Source organism: Platalea leucorodia, assembly GCF_965183815.1.
Source record: "Platalea leucorodia genome assembly, chromosome: 11".
NCBI lineage: Eukaryota > Metazoa > Chordata > Aves > Pelecaniformes > Threskiornithidae > Platalea > Platalea leucorodia.
In genome coordinates, this window is record NC_138833.1 from 6719072 (window position 1) to 6741616 (window position 22545).

Below are 22545 nucleotides of genomic sequence, written 5' to 3' on the forward strand. Positions count from 1 at the left end.
GTGGTCATTTCTTTGCCTTGAGATTCTTTCCTTCTGCATTTAACAAGGTGCCCTCTTAGCTAAAGAGCAGCAGCTGGGCTAAAGCTGCATCGCTAAACCCTCAGGGGCCCGCCAGCCTCTCTCGAGCTATGTGATGATTTACTGCAGGTGGGATTTGTTTGCTGTTTTTCTAAGCCCATCTCTTCAGCAGATGGGAAAGTCTGGTTGCACTGGCTGTAAAATATCAGGAGTTTGGGGTGCTGTTTTATGGGTGGTAACCCTTCCCTATTTCAATCTAGCAGTGGTTTAAAGCAATTTTTTTTTTTACTATTCTTGCAGCTGTCCAACGGTTCCTTTGGATAGCAATAATACAGTGACATCTAGGCAAATCTCTACCCTCAGTACAGGCTTTCAAAGATAATGGCAGATTTCTATGGCGTGGGATGCGAGAATGAAATGACTTCTACAGCAGTGAAAAGCTTAATTTAAAAAAATACTATTATGCTGTACCCTCTGAAGCAATTCCACCCAGTGCAATCACCTCTTCCCCTGGCTCACGGGGCCTGCTGCCAACGGCCAGGTTGACGCTCCACGGATAGACGGTGTAAGCGCTGCCCCACCACCCGCACCAAACCAGCTTGAACTCGGGCACGGCAGCCCCGTGGAACAGCCAAAGCAAAAGCTACCGCAAAGACAAGGGAACCCTGCACCCTCCCACTGCGTCTGCAATGCAAAATGTCCCAGCTGGCCAAAGGAGGAGCAAAGAGGTCAAGTCCAGACAACTCGGTGCGAATGAGCCAAATCAGTTGGCCAAGCGAAGACAGCGTGCATTTCCAAGCTGGATATGCTCTTGGAGTTGGGTTGTGTCACACATTCACTGTCAGATGATCTCCTGAATACCCACGTGGAGAAAGCTACACGCTGAAAAATCCTCCAAAGTTGCATTTTAGTTCACCTTTCTGTTTAAATGATTTTGAAAGAGTCTCTGAAGTAGAAATTACACGACTATAATACTCTTCGTATGTATTTGGACATTCATGGTAAGTACTAATTCCACTGAATTCCCACGAATTTTTACACCACTTGCTTTTTGACGTGACAAGGAGGAGGTAGCAAAAGGCAGCTATCCCCGAGAGTCAGCTGGGCTCTATGAGACAGGAATGGGAAAGCGATGACACATAACCGTTTTAAACAATAATTTACTCCTGTCTCTTTTTTACAGGTTCTAACAACTTTGCTTCCTCTTCCCTTCCAACAGCCTCCCTCTGCTCCGCACGCTGACAGCAGGTCCTCTCGATACCCTGAACTGCTCAGTGAAATGGAAATCGGAGCAACTGTTCCCAACTTACATACAGTTTTGAAGCTTTTTGATCTGGAGAAAAACTTGTATGCCTCAAGTTATTTTTTCCAACTGTTACTCTGATTAAATCTATTACCTTCATTTATTTATACATCTTTATTAATGTTTATCAACAGTTCTTGAGGTTCCTAAGACAAAGAAACAAATAATAATCTTCCCTATTTCTGCTAATGCTGCGTCACTCTTTTGTAGTCCTCTACGTCAATGACGCTATCGGCACATTCACGATCGTTTCCATTTGAATGTCACTTTAAGAGTTTCAAACACAAGTTCAGTGCTGAAACAGTTGGTTCGCAAATACCGTAGGAGACATCCACGATGTGGTTATTCAGTGTCTTTCACTGGGATTTTTAAACACAGCAACATTTCCATCGCACACTCTGTAAGGCTGATGTTGCAAAGCCCAGGTTAGCGGCAAAAGCAGAACTACAAGAATGTTTGTGTGTAAAACATGCAACAAATTGGACCCCAGCACTAAGGTCTGCAGCAAACTGCGTTACAGGATGTCGCACTTGGAGGTCTCCGCGTTACTGATTCCTCCCTTCCCTGCATGTCAGCCAAGAGAGAATCTGTGCCGCGGAATCTGTATCTGCTTGCTACACATCCAGCTTTTTAAATAGATTTTCATATGGCACGAAATCAACTGCTTGCTAAGAGCCAAGAATAGAATATCTATTCAATTCCCTTTATGTGCTAAATAACTCATTAATTACACTGAAGACAGCTATTACATTTGTTCAGCACAAGCTGGTTTTTAACGAACAGCCCACTCCTTTCCAGTAGCTTTGCTCCCTCAAATGCCTGCGTCGACTCTCTCATACATCAGAGCAACCAGCAGCGGTCCCAACACAGTCGCATGTGTCAAGAGAACGGTTTACTCCCATTTTATGCTGCTAAAAGCTTTGAAAAAAGGTTTAACAGGCAACACATGCTTCGGAGGGAGAAAGATAATTGCCTTTTCCATTCCAGTATATATTTTTATTTTTGTTAATGGTTAAAAGGGTTATTAAAACAGAGGGTGAGTTCTTGGCTCAATTTTCATTTCCACTCTGTGCTCACCAAGTTTTTTCATGTCATCAGAATCGGGGCTTGGTTCCTCCTGTTTGGGTGGGTCAGGCCCCGTCCCCCAGCAGACCCAGCACGGCCCGTGCCAGGCACGCCGCAGAGCTCCTGCCGCTTGCCGCCGCCGCCTCCTCTGCCCGTTACACGTTGACAGCTGACTGCTCTGTAAGGAAACGCCTGCCAGCTTTTCACGGCAAATATACCAGACAGACTCTTGCAGCTTAACGCACACATCATGTCTCTTTTGCTTTGTCTAGCTTCGGTAATCAGCCCTCGGCGCTCTGCACCAATATCCTAAAAAACTGACCCAGCAAAGTTTTTGATGTGGGATGACCTATAATTTAAGCACTGAAGATTTCAAACAGCTTTCCAACACTTAGGAACCCCTCACAGAAGCATGGTTAAACTCCTGGAACAGCGTATCCTCAATGACTAAATTACAACACGAGTTGTTTACAGAGTAAAGCAGTTTGTAGGGGAGAGCATCAAATTCTATCGCAGAGGTTCACAAGTTCTCCCAAAGCAACGCGCGCAAGCGCTGCTGGAAAGAAGAATGCAAACGTGGGGTCCTCGTTCCAAGGCCACATCTCCAACCACAGGAGCACTCTAGGCTGGAGGCACTTGCTTACCACAACATGTTGTTTTCTCTTCTCATACTGTACTGCATTTTTCAAAAAATTTTCCTTTTATTCTTTTCCCAATCACGGGGTTTCTCCACCTTTCATAAAAAGACTGGAAAATCTGCACCAACAAAAGTGCAATAAAATGAATAAGCCTGCGTACTCTCATAATTAAATTCATTCATTTGCTTAGTCTTAAGGAGACACTGGAGTTCTCTTCTCTTATCCCAGTCAAATTCCTGAAATAGTTCGAAGAAACGGGGTCTGCGAACTCAGCCAGCCAGAGCTGGTATAAAGCCTTTGTCATAAAATATACTAGGTGTCCCTAAGGAGAGAAGCGAACGCTTTACGTGTTCCAAGATGTTCAATATCCCGGTCGGCCGCAAAGAGCGAGCAGACAGAAAGCCCGTAGTTCAGTGGCGAAGAATGTGTTTCTCAGCCGCAGGAAGCCCAGCCAGGGCACATCAGCCCTTATTTAAATCATCTCCCTCAAAATTATTTCTAACCAAAGGATTAAAAAAAAAAAAAAGTCAATGGATCCACACACAAAAATAATGTTTAAATCAACCGTGGTCCAAACAAAGGAAGCGACTGACACAGAAAAAGTAAGACCTGGCCAAAACCACAGCTTAAAAACTGTACTGAACTTTACTGAGGGTTCACACAGATCTGAGTAATACCTCCCACCAGTGCTGTCCTGAGTCACAAGCCTTTTGCCCAGCCATCTGTACAATAAACACTTACGCAAAGTCCCGCACAGATACTTTGAACAGAACAGGTAGTATTTGCCGTGCCAGATGCTGCTTGCAAATACCACGTGCCCTGGAGTCTCTTTACAGTGAATTGTAAGAACTCACGATGTAGTTACTGCACAGTAAAATGCAAAGTGAGATTGCAAAGTATTTCACTGTATCTTTGCGGGACTGGTGTGTTAACATCTAAAAGACTGTGGCTTCATTTCTAGAGAAAATGGGATTAGCCTCTGAGACTACTCCTAAAACAAGGAATCTATTAAACATGTCCGATTCTGCCCTGCTGAACTGGTGTAAATCAGAGTAACTGATGGTGAACTTATTCCAGATTTACCACCATGTTCCGAAAGGTGCAAAAAAAGCCACGATCCATCTTCATCACCGTTTAGCTAGCTGTAATGATATTTGCCTGCGCGTTACTGCTCCTATGACTGAAAGCAGGTTTGAGCTCTCAGAAACATTCTTCAGCTCCCTCCTAGACTAAAAGCCATAACGGCAGTATTCAAAGGATGCTGTTAAAGCCCGAGAACACGTTTCTAAGTAAAACGAAGAATGTCAGATCTAGCTACTGTCGTAACTAGAAGAAACAGGACAAAGTGCCAAATACCAGCACATCGACCATAAACCGCGACAGCTTTCAGCAGCATCTAAATAGGCAAACGATGACCACCGTTCCCTATTCTTAACTCTTTTTTAAAGGGTATTTTCTCTGTCACTTAGCATCTTTTCCACCTGAGGATACCAACCAGGCACTTCTCTGAGCAGCTACCGTGGAGCTGAGGACATGAGCTTGGCCAAAGCTCCAGCTGAAGAACAAAGTTGGTGGGTGACGATGAATAAATACTGGCACCTCTGTTTTATCCTTTCTGTCTCATCAAAGGATGGGATTTCTAGAACTATGTGTTTTTAGAGCACAAAACCTCTATCACTGCGAAACTCGTCACTGTTGAGCATCTCTCGCTGTTTATTTCTACAAAATTTACTGTAGTTGAGTCACATCAGAAAGGATTTGTGATTCTGGAATAATTATAATACATAGCAGCTAACAAAGTATCATTTAATAGTAGGAAAAAATGCAGTGAAATAATATAATGACATTCTAGTTCGTTTCTATCTACATTCATTGAAAAAAGTGTTATTAAAGACATATTTTCTTCCTGTTGATTTAGCATCTTTTCCTCCTCCTGGAGCCTCACTTAAGATGTCTGTTTAATTTCCTTCGTCTTTGCAATGCCACAGAAACTTAGCCAAAGCACCTTTTAATCTCAGCCAGATCTGCATTTTGCAGATCTGTGTATCTGCAGCGTATAGAGGAAGCGTGGTATCCCATGGCAACAGCTTAAAAATTATTAACTGCTATGCAAAGTTAGTGATTCCATATTCCAATTACTCCAAGAAGAAAGAAGCTGCGAGCTGAGCTGTGAAGATGGTTCATTTTACGACCTCCATCCTTCCAGTGTTCCATAAAATCATCCTGCCACTTCTGGATCTCATAAACCTGCTTCTCTTCAACGCGCCCGCGGTCAGACCTGACCTACAGCCGTGCCCTGCAGCGAAGGCTCGGTTACGACACCTCCAGTAACCCACCTGCTAGCACCCACCGCAGGACCGGTTTGGCCAATCCAAACCGATTCACACGGCTCGAACCTCAAAGGTCAGAAACTGGCAATGCATTTCAAAGTTTTATGAAGAAAATTAGAGCAAATTATTGTTTTCATGACAAAATGAAAGTAAATCGTGATCCTTTCTTCGATTACTGGCACCCTCGTTTTTATATGGGGCTGCTGCTGTTCAGCTCACAGCACTAGGCTGCGTGTGCTGGATTTTTTCATGGAAGAGACATTTCACAAAGCAGAGGTAATGATTGAATCAATTATTTACTCTGCACTTATCCTAAAAATAAATAATAACCCTAATTCACTTTAAATGCTATACCTTACTTTAAAAAGCTATGCATTCGTTCCTATGCATTAAAAAGCTATGCATTCCTTAAAAAAAAAAAAAAAAAAGAAAAAAAAAAGGAAGGAGCCATCTATTGAAAATCTATTCGGCATGGCCACAAAAACACACTGTCTGCTTACATTAGGGCATTATTACGTTTAGGAGGACTGCATGAGGACAGCCCATCCTCTACAGGCAGAAGCTGCAGACCCTGGTTCTGGTCCTGCTCTCCGGTTGGCATCGCCGTGCCACCGAGGCACGGCAGAACCGCCCGGCCACGAGCAGGGCAAGCAGAAGCCTTCCTCCCGCCCGCGTCCACAGCCTCCTCCGTGTGAAGGGGATGTCTGGACACAAAACGAAAGTGTTCAGCCATTAAGGCTGTGCTCACTGCCCAATATTTGCCATTTCCATTCTCCTTCAGGGATAAGGTGAAGAGTTTGACAGGAACGCCCCACAGGCTGGGTCTGCCATAGTGGCTACCAAAAAACTCAGCTGGCAAAGCACAGCACACATGCAGATTACTCAAAAGGAAGCATGTGAGTAAAGCATTAGTAAGCAGAAAAAAGCATTTCTGGAGGGGAAAAAAGCGAGAAAGTAATGAGGTCCAGATCTTCAAAGACATACGTAGGTGGTTATCATCGTCTTGTTAAAGATGAAATGGATGGTGCAGCTGCAAGTAGATGAGAACCAAGGCGAAGACAGCAAAAGCAGCAGCAATCGTGGCAAAATACAGCGTCAACTGCCTTACAGAACAACGTGTAAACGCATTCAGATTTGGGTTAGCAGGAAGACTGGTATTAGATCCTCCAAGGCACAAGTGGTGATCAGTGGTAACGGCTTTTTAAAGAACTATGAGATCAAGGTACTCGATGCCTGTTAATATTTCAGTGCAATTTTGGTGCCTCCATCAGTGGGTACGGGAAAGAGAGCGATATAGCTCGAGATGTACTCTGGTCACTAGCCGTACTGTCTCCTAACATCAAAAAAACCCATATTGCTCTAAGTACAACATAAGAGTCCAACAAATTGAGTCTTAAATGAAACAGTTATGAGGAAAAGCAAATATGATTTGCTAATGAATTGGAATCATTTTATCAAGGGATATATTTCTAGCATAAGAGGGAAAAGCATTGAGCGATGAGAAAAATCCCTATAAATAAATGCACAAAGCTCTCTGACTTGACATAACACAGTAGATGAATAATGCCAATGACCATTGCCACAGATAAACATTCGGAACAAATTCATTCCAGAGGGAAATGACTGCCAATTCCTTACCATCCATACTGGGGTTTTTAGTGTTGTTTTATTTATGCGCTCTTCAAACTGCCAAAATCAGCAGCACACATCAATAGCAAAAAAGAAGAAACAACCTAAACTTCAGATGCATTTCGTAAATCCAATCAGCAAATACTCCTTTCCTGGCATGGTGTCCTCCAACTTATTTTTTATTAAAGAGACACTGAAGCAAGTGTTTCTAAGTGTCACATTGGTCCGACTGAGATCCTTCACACATGGATTTACCACTAATGCAACTGAATCCAGCAATTCGGCTGAATTATGCAGGTGCCACATCAAGTTGAGTCCAGGAGACCAGAACATGGAGAAGGGCGGACCAAGGCAAAACACAGGTATGACTGTGAACAAGGTTTTAATATCTCCAGTCTTAATAGCTTCAGTTATCTTAAATGTAATCTCAGGTTTTTTAATAATAAATCCTGCTGAGTTCCAAAAAATTGGAAAAATAGCTTCTTCCTGTCCAGAGCAGTATTACTGCCAATCTGACTAAAAGGCGAGCTAAATTTGAGCGAATAAACACCCTTACTACTAATAAAGACAGGATTTAGGAAGAAAAGGATTAAGATATTGTAATTGGTGATGACTGAGGGCTGCCAAAATAATGCAGATGAAGAAGGGTGAATGTTATCCAGTGAGGCATCAGAATTTTCTTCCAGAGAGACAGAAATATTAATGCCATTAGAAAACACAGGAGTAAGACCATACCTGGCATACTGTATAATTCAAGAAAGGCCTCCTAGAGTAACCCTTTGATGAAAAGGGCTCAGCGATTGCTTCCACTGCTCCTATACTTACGTTTGTGCTTGAAATCCAGCGTTACTGTGTCTGAGTCCAGCCACGCTGCTTATTTATTTTTAGTTGGTTTTTTTCTTCTTGATAGCTGCTTCTTTGCTTTAATTAGATGGATAACTAGATGTTAAAATAAATTGGTCCATTACCAGAGGCTGCGACTGCAGAGGGCAATCTATTTTCGTGCACCTGAAGACACCCATGCTGCTCTGGAGAGCCTGGAAGGGCGCGTGTGTTCCCTCACTCAGCAAAACCAGCCCACGCTAGCATGCCGCTCAGGGTAACTCAGACTTAAAGCTGGGCTACCTGCTACCTACATACCCCATCTTTCTTTGAAAGAAACACCATCAAGACCTTTCTGCAGAGAACTTCCCAGCCACAGCAGTGTGGGAGCAGGCGGGACACAGAAGGGCACAGCGTTCCCAGTCCGTGAGCCCCGCGGAGGGGCTCTCCTGGGGAGGGGGTGCTGCAAGCCCCTGCAGCACCACGCAGGACCAGGCAGGGACCTCTGCTGTCCACAGCCCCAACGCGTGTAAGGATGCAAGTAACACTGGTGTTAGCCAACTGCATCTTCTTCGCTGGATGCACACGAGAGCAAATAAAAGTTAAGCTCGTAGCAAAGTAAGTTGCAAAATTACAATGCCTGCATGACTGAAACTATCTCCCAGTAGGTATTCATGTATAGCCTGCAGCTATCAGTGGCCAGAAGCTGTTGCTATTGTCATTATTACATATAAATAATATTATCATAACAGTATATTACATGATGTATGCTATTACATTAGATGAATCTGTAACAATCTCCTACAGGATATACTTCATGCATAAGCTTGTTTATAAGCTAGATAAACATCGTATCATATAGATATGCACCATATGAACCTATATCTCAATATACATTACTATATAGTTATAGCACACAATATATAAACATACACATTACCTTGTGGTAGTTATATAAATATTATGATATGATAATTGATATTAATTACTAGTAACAACAATAGGCATCATAGGTAATCGAATACAGGCGCTTTACAATTCCTCGTGAGAGCTGCACCATTTAATGGTATAGCATTACATGGAACTAAATCCTTGGGGGGCATTTGGGTTTTTTGGTTTGAACGAAGAGTAAGTATCCCAAGAGCAGTCCCTCTGGTTCACTTCACGTCCTTATTCACCAGAGTATTCTTTAGCTTAATGGCCTTAACTACTTACTCTCCATTTTGCCCTTCAAATCCTCCATTTGTATAGCAGCTTTGTCCTTATAAATCTCTCCAACAGCCCCATACTCTGCTACTCCCTGTACACTTTAGAGCTCTATTTTCACTCACAATTAACTTTAACAACTTATCACTCATCCACATTGGTTTTAAAGTTTTATGTTTAGTTTTATGTAAAGATATATTCACTCCCCCCGAGCCAACTCCAGCACCTCTTTAAAGTTTAGCCAATTTTCCTTCATAGGCCATTTTCTAATAAACAGTGCCAGTCTACTTCACTTAATATGTTCCTCATTTTATCTGATTGGAAGCTTTTGAAGTTTAATTCACCTATTTTTATATCAAACCTCCTACCATAGCTGAAACTTGAAACAGCAATCTCTCTCTACCTTGAATAGGTTACTCAATGTCCTTCCAATGTAGGAAATCCAAACGTTGTCCTCCATATCTTTACCCGTTGCTTCCAAGATCACAGTCCTAGCAAATCCTGACGTACTAAATAAAGGCAATAAGCGTAACACACTAAGAAGTCATACATAAACACAATGCAGACTGCGTAAAGATGACGACCTCATCAAGCCACCATTCTGTATTCTTATAATCTACCAGCTCTAGGCAAATCACATCCCATAAAAAACCATCATTGCAACATAACCTCTAAACGCCCCAGAAATCTCGATTTTAACAATGAAATTCCCAGACTGCAACGCACCACCCAGCAGTTCATTCTAATTTTTTATTTCCACTGCTATCTCTTCTACAAGGTTTAGGCAAATTTGCTGAGCACCAGTGCTCTCCTGGACCACAGCCCCTGGAGTGCCCTCTCCTCCCTCCCCCTGTGCTGCAGGGAGAAGTCGACGGGGGCAGGAGAGCCGAGCAGCTCCCCGGGGCAGAGCAGCAGAAGGCGTGAGGACCGCGGCCCCGCGCGCACAGCACATCTCGGCAGAGGATGTCAGATGTTTATGCGAGGGAGTTACTGGGCTGCACACAAGCAGGTGGCTTTTTTGGCACACCCAGCAAGGAATACTGAAGTCTGACTCCTTCAGCAAGGAAAAGAGCTCGTCTCAGGAAAGAACGTAAAGGGAATTTCAAAGATGTCTTTATTTTTCCTTCCTCTGGGCAGGAGTGGGAGATAAAACCTACTTTGCAAGACAAGCAGCAGGAACGGGGTGCTCTCTGCATCATCTGCTACAGATGAAAAGAGCCACGGTGTGATTTATTGTGCTCTTGCTTCAGTTGTGCTTCACTTCTGTGAGGTGCATGAGCTCACATACTCTACTGTCAGCAGGAGAGATCATTCTGCTTATGCAAAACACTGTTTTTCTTCTTGGCGTAACAATCCCCAAGGGAGACAGGCTGGGCAGGGTGGAGAGAGCAGCAAGGAAACAGGGTATCAGCGTTACATGAGACTCCAGGACTAGCCTTGCCTTGGGTAATGCTCATAAATACACATACAGCAAGATACTCCAGCATGGGCAAAGCTTAATGTGCACGTTTGACTTGAAATCCAGCAGGTCAACAAAATATCTCATTCTCTTTACCACTCACACACGACTGCTCCGGTGGGTTGAGATCTTCGCCCTCCGCTGTCACCATGGCTGCAAGCTCCCTGCCCTGCGGGGACCACTGCCCGTCTGCTCTGAGCGGGTGCCGCTGCTGCCCAGCGGGACCGGGGACGGCTCTGCGGCAGCAGTGCCCGCGCTGGCAGACAGGCTGGTATTTACTCGGCCTGCTTATTGTACCTAAGGGATCCGCTCACCGCCAAAACAGTTTCGTAACAGGACTGAATACACAAACCAGCTCAGTATCTAAGCAGCCAGAAGAGTTTAGTAAATAAATTGTCTAGACTTGCCAACCAAGTGCAGAGTTCTCCAACTTGTAAAATGAAGTAACTAGTAAGATTGGTGCTTAGGAATAAAAAACATCAAATCCTGCAGTGCCTGCTTTTAAGAGCAGCACATTCTGGATCTATCCATAATAACGGGAAAGATTTTGGACCTGCCTCTGCTCCCATAGGAGGATGTGGGATCCAGCTATCTCGTCCAGAGCGGCACTAGTGCAGGTGTGACCAGAGCCGCTTGACGCCCTGCCCGTGCCTGCAACCTGGAACACAAGACTCGAAAGGGGGGATGGCAGCTGGGAGCGTGAGTCGCCGGAGGGGGCTGCGGGGCGACGGGCCTGCTGCACGAGCCAGCTCCCTTGGGCCCTGACCACAGGCTGTAAATTGAGGTTGCGCATCAGAAGTGCCGCAGCCTCGCAAACCCACCAGCTGAGCAGTTTAATCCAGGTGAAGATTTGCATCATCTTTTTTGCATGCTTGCCCAAAAAACTTGAGGGCCATCTAACACATGACTCAAAAATAGTTAGAAAATATTAAATAATCACTTCACTCACTCCAAGTGAGTGTTATTCTTAATTGCTTCAGGCAAGCTAGCTCAGACCGAGAGCCAAAATACTGACCGTCTATAAAAGCAGAAGAGCTGGAGAGGAGTATCTCGCATTTCCCAGGAGCACCCACCCCACGCGTTCATAGAATCACAGAATCGTTAAGGTTGGAAAAGACCCTTAAGATCATCGAGTCCAACCGTTAACCTATCACGGCCAAGTCCACCGTTGTAAGGACGGGCAGCGAAGCTGGCAGACCCAGGCCTCCTTAGCTGGAGGGCAGGACCGTTAGCGCAGTACCGTTCACCGGGGCACAGCAGGAGGCAATACTCACTTCCCAGAAAGGTATTCTGCCACGAAACTTTTTCATTTTTTTTTTGTTTTGCTATTTTAGCTCCGATACCAGTCTCTATAAAATAATCAATATAATTATGATTTCAGATTCTACATCTGTTTGTTCAAATTATTTGTCCTTGTTTTCACACAGTGCATAGATTTTATTTTTACAGAACTAGCAAGTCAATCTGTGCCCAGTAACTCGTAAGAGGTAACTCACATAGATAAGGAGATGGTACAACTATTGAATTTGTCAGGCACAGATAATAAAGACAAAATTACCTTGAGCACCAAGCTCTACCTCTGTAAGTCTACAAAGTTAAAACTCTCTCTAAACCCCTAAACGTTAAAACAATGATGCTTTCCAATTTATCATCATGTTACCGGCATACTTGACAGGAACAGCAGTACTTAGCAGTGCCGTCCTTTTTCACGTTATAGCTCTGTCCACACAACACTTCACCAGCTCCCTACACTGACGTGTTTGCATAACACTACTGCACCGATCCCACCCATACAAGTTGTCACATAGAATATATATATACATATATATATGCGCCACTGAAAAATGAACACTGCCAATGCTTTACATTCAGTGATCACAGAAGCTTTCATTCAAAGCTAAGGACAAGGGAACACAACAGTCTTTCCAACATTCATGTGTGGTACCTCAGAGCTGTTTGGTAAACACCAAGCCCAGCAAAGGGCCACGAAGATGATGAAGGGACTGGAGCATCTGTCACACATGGAGAGCCTGAGCGAGCTGGGACTGTCCAGCCGGGAGCAGAGGAGGCTCAGGAGGTCTTACCAGTGTGTATAAAAACCTGATGGTGGGAGTAAAGGCGAGAGAGCCAGGCTCTCCTCAGTGGTGCCCAGTTACAGGATGAGAGGCAACGGGCACAAATTGGAACCCAGGAAATCCACTTAAAGATAAGAAAAACCTTGGTTTTATTGTGAGATAGTTAAACACTGGAAAGCCTGCCTGGAGCAGCTGTGGAGTCTCCATCCTCAGCGCTAATTCAGGATCTGGCTGGACACACCTGAGAGCCACCTGCTCTAGATGACCCAGCCCAGACAGCTGCCAACCTCAGCTACGCCGAGAGTCTATGTGTTAATGAAATAGCACAGCTTGGCTTTACAGGAGCTGGAGTCCTCTGACCCCACCTTCTTCCACGGATCTCATTTCGTACTCCACCATGGACCATCATCTTCCCTCCCACTTAAACAAAATATATCTCATGGGAAGATCAGGTCATCGTGAGTCAACGTCAATATAATCTGGCTGATGAACCCAGCCCACAGAAGAGAACAGGGACGTGAGCTGTCCCAGCTTCAAACCTGGAGAAGAGCAGCGGCAATGCTATTAGAAGCCCGTATTTCTGTTAAGAAGTTTTGACATATCAGTTTTTCTTTTACCAAAGTCTAAGGAGCCATTAGAACAGGTCATCCTATACAAAGCAAAAGATCATCACTTGCCTTTTTACAGGGAATTAAATCCCATGACAGTGTTAAAAGGAGCTCCATTACAAAATTATTGCTATCAAATCTATAATCTGTAATGCAATAAACAAAACGGATGATTTACAAAGAATTACAATGATAGCTCACTTAGAAGGACCACATTCCACGTCAGCCTGAAACCCTGGCCAAGGATTACTCTTTTACAGCACCGCGGAGAATCGGAGAGGGAACACAGCTCGTTAAGAAGATCCAGAAACGATCGGGCGTGTGTCAAAGTCACTAATCCTTCAGTGGTCTCCCCGTGCACCTGCTTTCTCGGCACTGCACACGTTCACGTGTTTAGGCTGCTGAAATGCACCTCACCAGCTTTTCGCAGGGACCCGGAGAAGGAGTATCCTACTGAACGCTGGCAAACAGCAGCCAGTAACGACCAGGATCATCTTGGATGCATGTCCGTGGGGGAAAAAAGGTGCGGGGTGGGGGAACAGGCTACGAGGGAACAGATAAGAAAAGGAGAAAAGCTGAGTTATTACAAGTTGATGAATACTTCAGAACAACAGAAGATATGATGGAAATTTAAAAAAAAAAAAAAAAAAATCCCAAATGTGTTATTTACAGTCCTTGCCATGATATTTTTACGAACAGTCACCTTACCAAGACTGGGATTCTCCATCTAACTAGTCATCAGATCCCATTTTCCATCAGCGGAAAGACAACATTTTCAGGGAGCAATTCACCTCAGCTACAAGGAGTTTTCTATACTAAATCCAATGATCATGTACTGACATTGTCACTGCTCCCTTCCACCTACAAATGCAGGCTAAGGGGACTAGACGAGATGTAGACGTTTGAAGTCTGGGAAAATTTTTGGCACCTGCTTTACAATACTGATAATATTTAAGATATGTTAACCCAACTGAGAGACACTTTAAGGGGAACCAGTATTAGGCCCTAAAGCAGCAGACTTACCTGCATACCTTGAAACCAATCCTATTTAATGTTCCAGCTTGGAGCAGTAAATATTTGTGTATCCTTTTCTTCTGAAGAACACGTAAAGGTTTCAAGAGAAGTCAGTGAAATACTGTATTTACTCCCCTAGAGACCTCTGGGACAGCAGGCGCTTGTATCAGCAGGACTGGGCACTGGGAGAGGAGAACATTGGGTCACCACCTCTTCTGCCTTCAGACAAGGGTGCCCTAATTGACAGTAATACAAACTGAAAAAGGAATTTTCTGGTTTTCCACTGTGGAAAACCTTCCCCTAGACAATATAAAGGCCAAAATGGATTTGGGAATGGAAAAACAATCTTAGCCCTAGAATTATAGTTTGCTAAGGAAGCAAATAAACGCCTTATTCAAAGTTTATGCAGGATAAACCCTACACATGCTTAAAACACACAAAGAGAGAAAAGGACCTCAGCCCACTATTTGTGTGATAACCAAGGAGGACCAAGGGATTCATTCAAGTCTGGCAGGCACCGTTTCTCTGAAACAGCCTTTAAAACACGCCTGTGACACACATTTTGCACGGACGAGAGCATGCAGCGGCTCAGCACATGCTGCAGCAGGCGGCTGGGCGAACCCTGGCAGGGCTCACGTCCGAAGCAGACACGCTCTGCAGAGCCGCCGGGCTTCTGCAACGCGTTAGAGAAGCAGAGACGAACATTACAGCGCGCGACAGGGCTACGGAGGTGTGATGTCCATTAGAAGCCACTTAGCTTTATGACACAACATGATTTGGCACCGGTGCGCGAGGATATGCTGTAAAAGCCGGTATGAATTACGTTATGATGTGAAGAGGGACTCATTAAATTAGGAATAGGACCTCTCATAGAAGCCAATAAGCATCAGACGGAGCTGTGGAAAGAGTTCATTACATTAGAATATAAAAAGGTGGGCTGTGACATTTCGATTTGTTAAAAAAGCCAAAAGGCATCCCATGAAAAGGGCCTATCATCATGTTACAATGTGCAGTAAAAGCCAATACAAATTGCGTTATGATTTTAATAGGGTAGTCATTGAGTTACAACGCGTAATTGAAGCCAGTGGGTCTTACACAAGGCTATGAAGCAGGATTTGTTATCTTCGTAACAACACGCACGAACCGCGAGACGCTGCATGATGATATGAAATGGGGCTTCTTGAGACTAAACAAGAAGAGGATTTTTCACGCTTATGTTGTGTTATACAATAGAAGCCAACAGAAAAATGAATTATGATGTGTGGAAAGGGACACTTCCTAACCATATGCAATAGCTATGAAATAAAAATTCCTCCTAAATGGGACAGGATGGATGTAAAATTAGCAGCACTACAAAATCAGGCCTAACAGTACAGTAAGGAGGGGGACTCACTCGGGCTGCTTGTTTGTCTGAAGCCAGCGTGCAACACAGCGCAAGGCAGCGTTCGAGCCATAATGATGTTTATTTGGAGGAAAAGTTACTATAGGAGCTTCTGAAGATAATTTTTGTAAAAACTAAGCACATTTTCCAGAACAAATGGAAAAGAAACACTACATTACCCAGCAGAGAAATTCCTTGTGCAGGTATAAATGCTGGTAGCCCCATTATTTTAGCAACAATACTTGAAATGGACCCGATGATGCTGCTAATTTGACGGTACTCCCTGTACTTAGAGCTACACCACCCTCAGGAACCTGGAGCCGGGACCAGGCAGATGCCAGACGTACTCCTTGACTTGCCATCACGCAGCTGCGTTGCCATTCGTAATACACGCAACCTGTATTCCCCAGCTTTACTGTCTTCAGATCCCACGGCCCTTGCAAGCACACGTGCTGAAGACTTATAGACTACACCTCCCCCTTACACTGAGTTTTACTGACCCTTATGGTAAGGGGTGAGAGCAGCAGGTTGAGTGGAAACTCCTGACATTTTGTTGACAAATAATAACTCCAGTGTTGCAGACAGCAACACAGCAATGGGAAGCAGGCTGGGATGGTCATGCTACGCCCATCCCATCACAATATAAGCTGGTACAGACCTAGAATGTCCAGTTTTCCCCTCCACTCTTCCCAAAGTTGGCCTCAAGCCTGTCAGGATCACCAGTGGTCATCAACTACACTCACAGCAAAGGCTGAACTCAATTCTCAGGCTTCCCCCCCTGAAAATCTTTCCTGTGTATATTCTTGTAGTCTTAAATGTGGACCAGGTATGAACCCGCATACTGGCATGGACCAAACCTACACTCAAAGGTAGCACGCAACTTCTCGGAGAGCCCTAGAGGAGGATGCAAACTGCCAAGCAAATTCCTAAACGATGCTGATTACTAACTGGCATGAGAAGTAAAGTTGTCACACAGAAAAATGAAAGCCTAGTAACAGATTTCGGAAAGGAGGAACAGGTCTCTCCCCAGCACGGTGCAGGGGAGCCTGGCAAGGCAGCAGCTGGTTTCTCCGCTCACCTCTGTAGAGGGCCTTTATTCGCTCCCAGGCTTGCAAGACCTGGTTACCGGGGCTCCACTACGCACAGGAGGACAGCTTTGGTATCTGCTGCAGCGGGTGAACCATGGAGTAACCTAGCAATTATTTAAATCAATTAGCAAGCTACATTTCCATTTAGACATCTAGCAATGTCAGGAGCTTTCCAAGAGTCTGTTTTTTCTCATGGTCTTTTTCCCCCAGCATGTTTTTAATTATGGCCGATGCTAATTTTAACGAGTTGTCTGCCTTCAGTTCTGCGTGACTATAATGTTCTCCAGCTGATTTTAAAAAATCAGAAGGTTTTAACTTTTCAAGCTGCCTTTTCAACAAAAACAGCCGACTGTTAAATGGCTTGGCAGCCGGCCCCGCTCTGCAAACTGCACCTCACTGCATTCCAGGCAGCCCTGATCCCTCTGCATCCCAGGATGGATCCCTGCACCCGCTGCAGAAAACCCTCTCGTGCGTGTTAACCCCTCTTCTGCTGGGCTACACCAACACAAACACACACAGCTCAATTTTTCACCTGCCTTTTCTTACTCAGATTCATTAAGCTTTGCAATATTTTCAAGCTATAGGAAGCATTAATAGATTTTAAAGCCAAAAAGGAAAACTTACGATCATCCAGCTAACCACCCGCGCAACACAGCGTACAGAATTTCACATATGATTCCTGTGTCAGGCCAAATCTTTTTGGTTCAGATAAGATATGTTTTTAGAAAAAGGTTCAGTCTTGATTTGAATTATCCAAGTTATTGAGAAACGGCTTAATAATTTTTCAGCAAGTTATCAGTAGTTCTAATCAAACACAGATAAATTAAATGGGAAATCCCCATCTCCTCCAAGAATAGAGGACAGTGCTTACCTTGGGATTAATTTTGTTTAGAGAAGGAGACAGAACGGTGAAGCTCATGTAAAGAGCCTTCTACATGCAGTTGTGCTTGTAGGTGAGGTTAGGGGCTGGCAAGACGGATTACCCGCCACCTCCCATCATACCTGTGCCACAGAGGTGTTAAATACAAAGAATTTCAGTGCTGAGTAAACTCTTGAAATATTACCTGAATACTTGGCGTCTGGCCTGAGATCTTCACCTGAAGGTCACATTACAATTCAAGAGCACTCGGGAATCAAATTGTGCAACCTTGCCCCTCTGTTGTTATCACCCGGCCAGGCTTTCCCACTTCTAAAATACCTACAGCACATGCAATCTTCTACCACTTTTGCGTGGTAGCTCCCCCACTGACGCAAATTCTCACTGCTTTCTTTTCTTTTTTTTTTTTAAATTGTATCACTTCTCTATCTCCTAAAGAAACCTGAAAGGAAAAATTGTAAATGCTACCCTAGTTAATGCAAAACTCAAGGTATACAAAGTTCACTTTTCACTACAAAAAAAGTGTTCTCGTATTCTCTTTGAATCTAGATGCCTGCTCTAAAATTGTATTTTGTCTTTGCTTATTTAAGACTTGTGCTATCCACCTGAACCTTTTCATTATTTTCCACAGCGTAAAGTAAAATTTAATTTTTCAGAAGCAAATTAGATTTTCAGACTTTCCAACCCTGCAGGAATTTTATAGCTCATTTCAACAGTTCTGAAAAAACTCTGATTTTGAAAAATACCCATGTGTTTTTGCAACGAAGCCAACGGAAAGTCAACCATTACTGCACACACAAATAAATAAAGATATACATGCAAAAACACAAATACAACAGAACATATGAAGTTGTGATGAAATGGAGCTGCTGGCTGAAAGGAGCACTGTTAGACTTATCTGCGCACTTACTGATTACCTAAGCTTTCAGCAAATTCTATATGAAGTATTGTCTTAAAAGAAAGAAGACGTCTTTCCCAAAAAGACATCTTTTTGGCCCCCAAGTTTTAGATCATCTACCTTAACCCTGCACTGGTAAGAAAGAAAAACAACAAGATGATTTTTACTATTATATCACAATGAATAGTGCCTCTTTCTCTGACCCACAGCATAATCTCTCATGAACCTGTGTTATTTTGCATTTAAATATTAGTATCTCTCCAGGCACACTACAATTCTGTATCAAAGGTAGTGTTTTCATTATTTCTTGCAAACTGAAGGCTGATTCACACTGTCATGAAATCGTACCATAGTCCACATACGCAATCTGTCAATGTACTAGTATTCTAAGAAAGTCCATATGTCATAAGGAACACTAGATATGAAAACCAAAATTTTCAAACACGTTACAGCTATTTGAGAGTGGACCCAAACGCTGAACAGAGCAAACCAGCTCGACAGAGCCTTTCTGAACCGCCTACTGGGCTGAGGAGCACAAAAGACATTGATCCAAAGAGACGGCAAATCCCCAAATTATTTTGAAAGAAAATTTCCCCTTGTTTCCCACTGATCTAGAAAACGGCTCAGGTTTATGAAAAAGAAATATGCAACCTAAGAGACTTAATTACTATATTCTTCTTTTCTAGCACACAAATCAGTTAAATTTATTCCAGCAATGCTTTGGATGCAGTTATGAACCCGTCCTTACTTGGCCATGGCAACTTCACAAAACAAGGCCTTCTTTTGAGAACAGGAGCCAAGACAGCACCTCAATGGTAGTTCTGCAGAGCTACCCCACCCTTACAAAAGAAAGAGAGAAAAGGAGCCTGAATCAAAGCCCGCTCAAATGGAAATCCATTGAATTTAACAGGAGTTGAAACAGACCCTATATATGCAGTCACCACGTGTGCCTGCATATAAATGCAGTATAGCCACCTAACATATCCTTTCCGTGCCATCATTGTCTCAGACATCGTAAGGGGAAGCATCTAACATTACAAATTAATGAGTGATTTATAAACCTGTCATTATTCATGGCTATAAAACATTATAATGCTCTAAATAAGTAAAAACATTTTTGCAGCTGCTGCAAATGTTTCATTCCTAGATGTAAGCTTGGCCGAGAGCACAGGGATCTCTACATAAGTGCCAAATTCACAGTGAAGTAATTAGCACGTTGAAAAAAAATATATATATACCTAATGTGGTATGCTTTAGCCAATGTTTTAACGTGACCAGTGCTGATAACTAACCACAAATACAAATGTTTCCCAGGCTGCTCCCTTCCAGACAGGTAACTTTATCCCTTATCCCAAAGGTGTGGAAGAGCAAGGATGAAGTGTTACAGAATTGGAACGACGTTCCGCATTACAGATGTGTAAAACAGCTGGGCAAATGATGTCATTAAAAAGACTTTGCCACCTCTGCTACTTGCTCTTGTTATTAAAAGCAGACATTAACTTTCTTTACCTAATCGCACTGTGTAAACCTGTTGTGTCAAATCCTCAAGTATGTTCTGTTCCTAATTAGCAAAGACAACCCGCAGCTGCTTCCCATAAACTTCTCCAAGTGCCTTTGAACTTGCCATGCTGCAACGCAGATGCGTTTTGCTTCTGAAATGCACATTTTTATCTGGATAACAGAGTCTTCTTCTGAAGAATCCATACATGCTGTATTCCAAACCCAAGGTCCATGGGGCATGTGTGGACCACAACAGAAAATGAAATGGAAATAAAGCCATAATGCTTTTTCTCCATCTTTCCATCACAAACACAGACAAAACTTCAAGTCAAGTCTGCAGACTAGCTTCACTTCTCATACTGAAGTCAACCAAACCTCTACTGAGCTTCTTGGAACACCAAAGGTGGTTCCAAGTTCCCCTAAAAACAAGAAGAATATCTCAGCAGCTTTCGATGGTACCAAAATACAGCTTCTAGTAATAAGGAGGAAACAGCGCGTGCTCCAGAAAATAGGGGCCTTAAGAAACATGAGTATTGTTCTAGGTTCCGATAGCGTCACCCTTCCGATGCAGCACGTCTAAATACTCCTGTGAGCCCACCAAGCTAAGCTTTCATGTCTACCGTACTAATTGCAGGCAGAGTTTTCAGATGTATTCAACATGGTTCAGCCATCCTCTTGCTGAAATCCCTGGTAATACTCCTGTTGATTTTAACAACAGCAAAGTCAGGGCTGTGTTGGGAATCGAGTCCCAACCCAAAGACACACGCATTTTTAATTTTTTTTTTGTTGTTATAATAGTAGCCCAATATACCAGCATTCTTGATTATGAATATTTGTTTACAGGTACCCACTGTACCCTCAGTAACAGCACAGGTGATCATCCTAACAGGGAAGAGTTCCCTGCTGTAGCCTGTATCCATATACTGACTATTTTCTTTCCAATAACAGTATAGTTCTCCTGGATTATTGTTCAAGTAATGAGGAAAAAATGTGACTACATATTAGTGAAGACTGATAAAAGTAGGCTATTTGATAATCCTATTCGATTTCAATAGGTTTCAATAAGGCCAGCTGACAGCATTACAGCTGTGCAGCAGGATACCGAGCCAGCCACCCACTCAGTGTCTCTTTATAATGACTGGCAGTAGCCCCAAAACATGCACTCTTAAAAAAAAAAACAACACCAAACTTACTAACCTGCATTGGGACTACCAAAGAATAACCCAATATAGATTGTAAAAGGAAGAGTAAATAGGTATATTCTCTCTGCTTTAAAATTATAGTGAGATTTTAAAAAATTCCTACTGGATTTGAGAGGTCATGGCTTCTTACAAAGCCTTGTAACAGCACAGGGTCACGGCTTCTGCTGGCATACTTCCACTTCAGCTAGAAGATAATTTAGTTCCCGCTAAGACCTAAACAAGATGTCCTTCCCTCCCGCCCCGAGCAGGGGAATGCAGTAGGAGACACTCCATAACGAACATGCAGCTCTGACTTTGCCCATTAATAAATACAGACTTTTTAAGGTTATCAGGCCAGATTAACCAACCACTCCTCCCATGCTTTTTATAAGGATGCAGTATTGTAGTCATCAGAAAACTCTAGTTAAGCATTTAACTCACATGGACCTCAAAGAAGAAGATATGCAGCGCATACTCTAAGTGACTGGAGCATCAGAACCTTTTTTAAGCCATCACTGGTCTAACACTGCAGAGGCACTGAAGACGACAACTCTACCGGCCTGAATTTGACCTCAGCTCAGTTTTCTGCTTGCTGGATTCTTTGGACATCAGGAACACTGCTCTGCACTTACGCTGAGGTAACCGACGCCAAACATCGTGAACCCAGTGCGTATTAACTATAACCCTTTTCTTTTTTTGACATAACAGATACCCAGAATTACAGCACGTATTCAGAATTATCTTCTCCATTTCCCCTTTTTCCAGTGCCTTTACATCTATCCCCCACGAGGCTCATTAAGAAATGCAGGTGCATTCCTTTTTTCTTTTCACTAAAAAAATCAAAACAAAAGGTAAGTAAGTTATACCATTATTCTTACACTATTATTTCTTTTGGAAAAGTTTCACACGTGCAGCTCATTCTCCTAAAAAGCTGTTGCAAACAAATGTTCTTTTTTCCTATCATGTTCAAGCTGAAAACAGAAATACAACCAAACCAGCGTGAATGGTCCTTTTGTAAGAAGACTTCTCGCAGAGCGGATTTTTTATCCCTCAGCAGGTCTAGCAAAAGGTGTAAAATGCTCCCTAATAGATCGTTTCTAGAGTGAAGTCAAGTCTTTCAGCCTAAGAGCTGAATGCTTTTATTATTCCTGGTAGAGTCACAATAAAAATGGAAAAAAGATGAGAAAGTCCCTTCCTAGGAAAATCTTCATAGCTAGAAAATTCAAAGCTCTCTGCAGAAAACCCAGCTGCCTAGAGAGGAGAAAAGCAGGGATAATTCCTACTCTGCTGTAAAACTACTGAACCTTACGTTTTCCAAATTTACTTCTACTATTGATGGGAACTGCCTAGGTTTTTGCATGCACTAAAGATAACCTTTGTTAGCACTTCCTCAGCTTTTGCAGTCAAGCTAAAGCAAGCAGAAATGTAAGAAATATTACTTTTCCTTGCACTT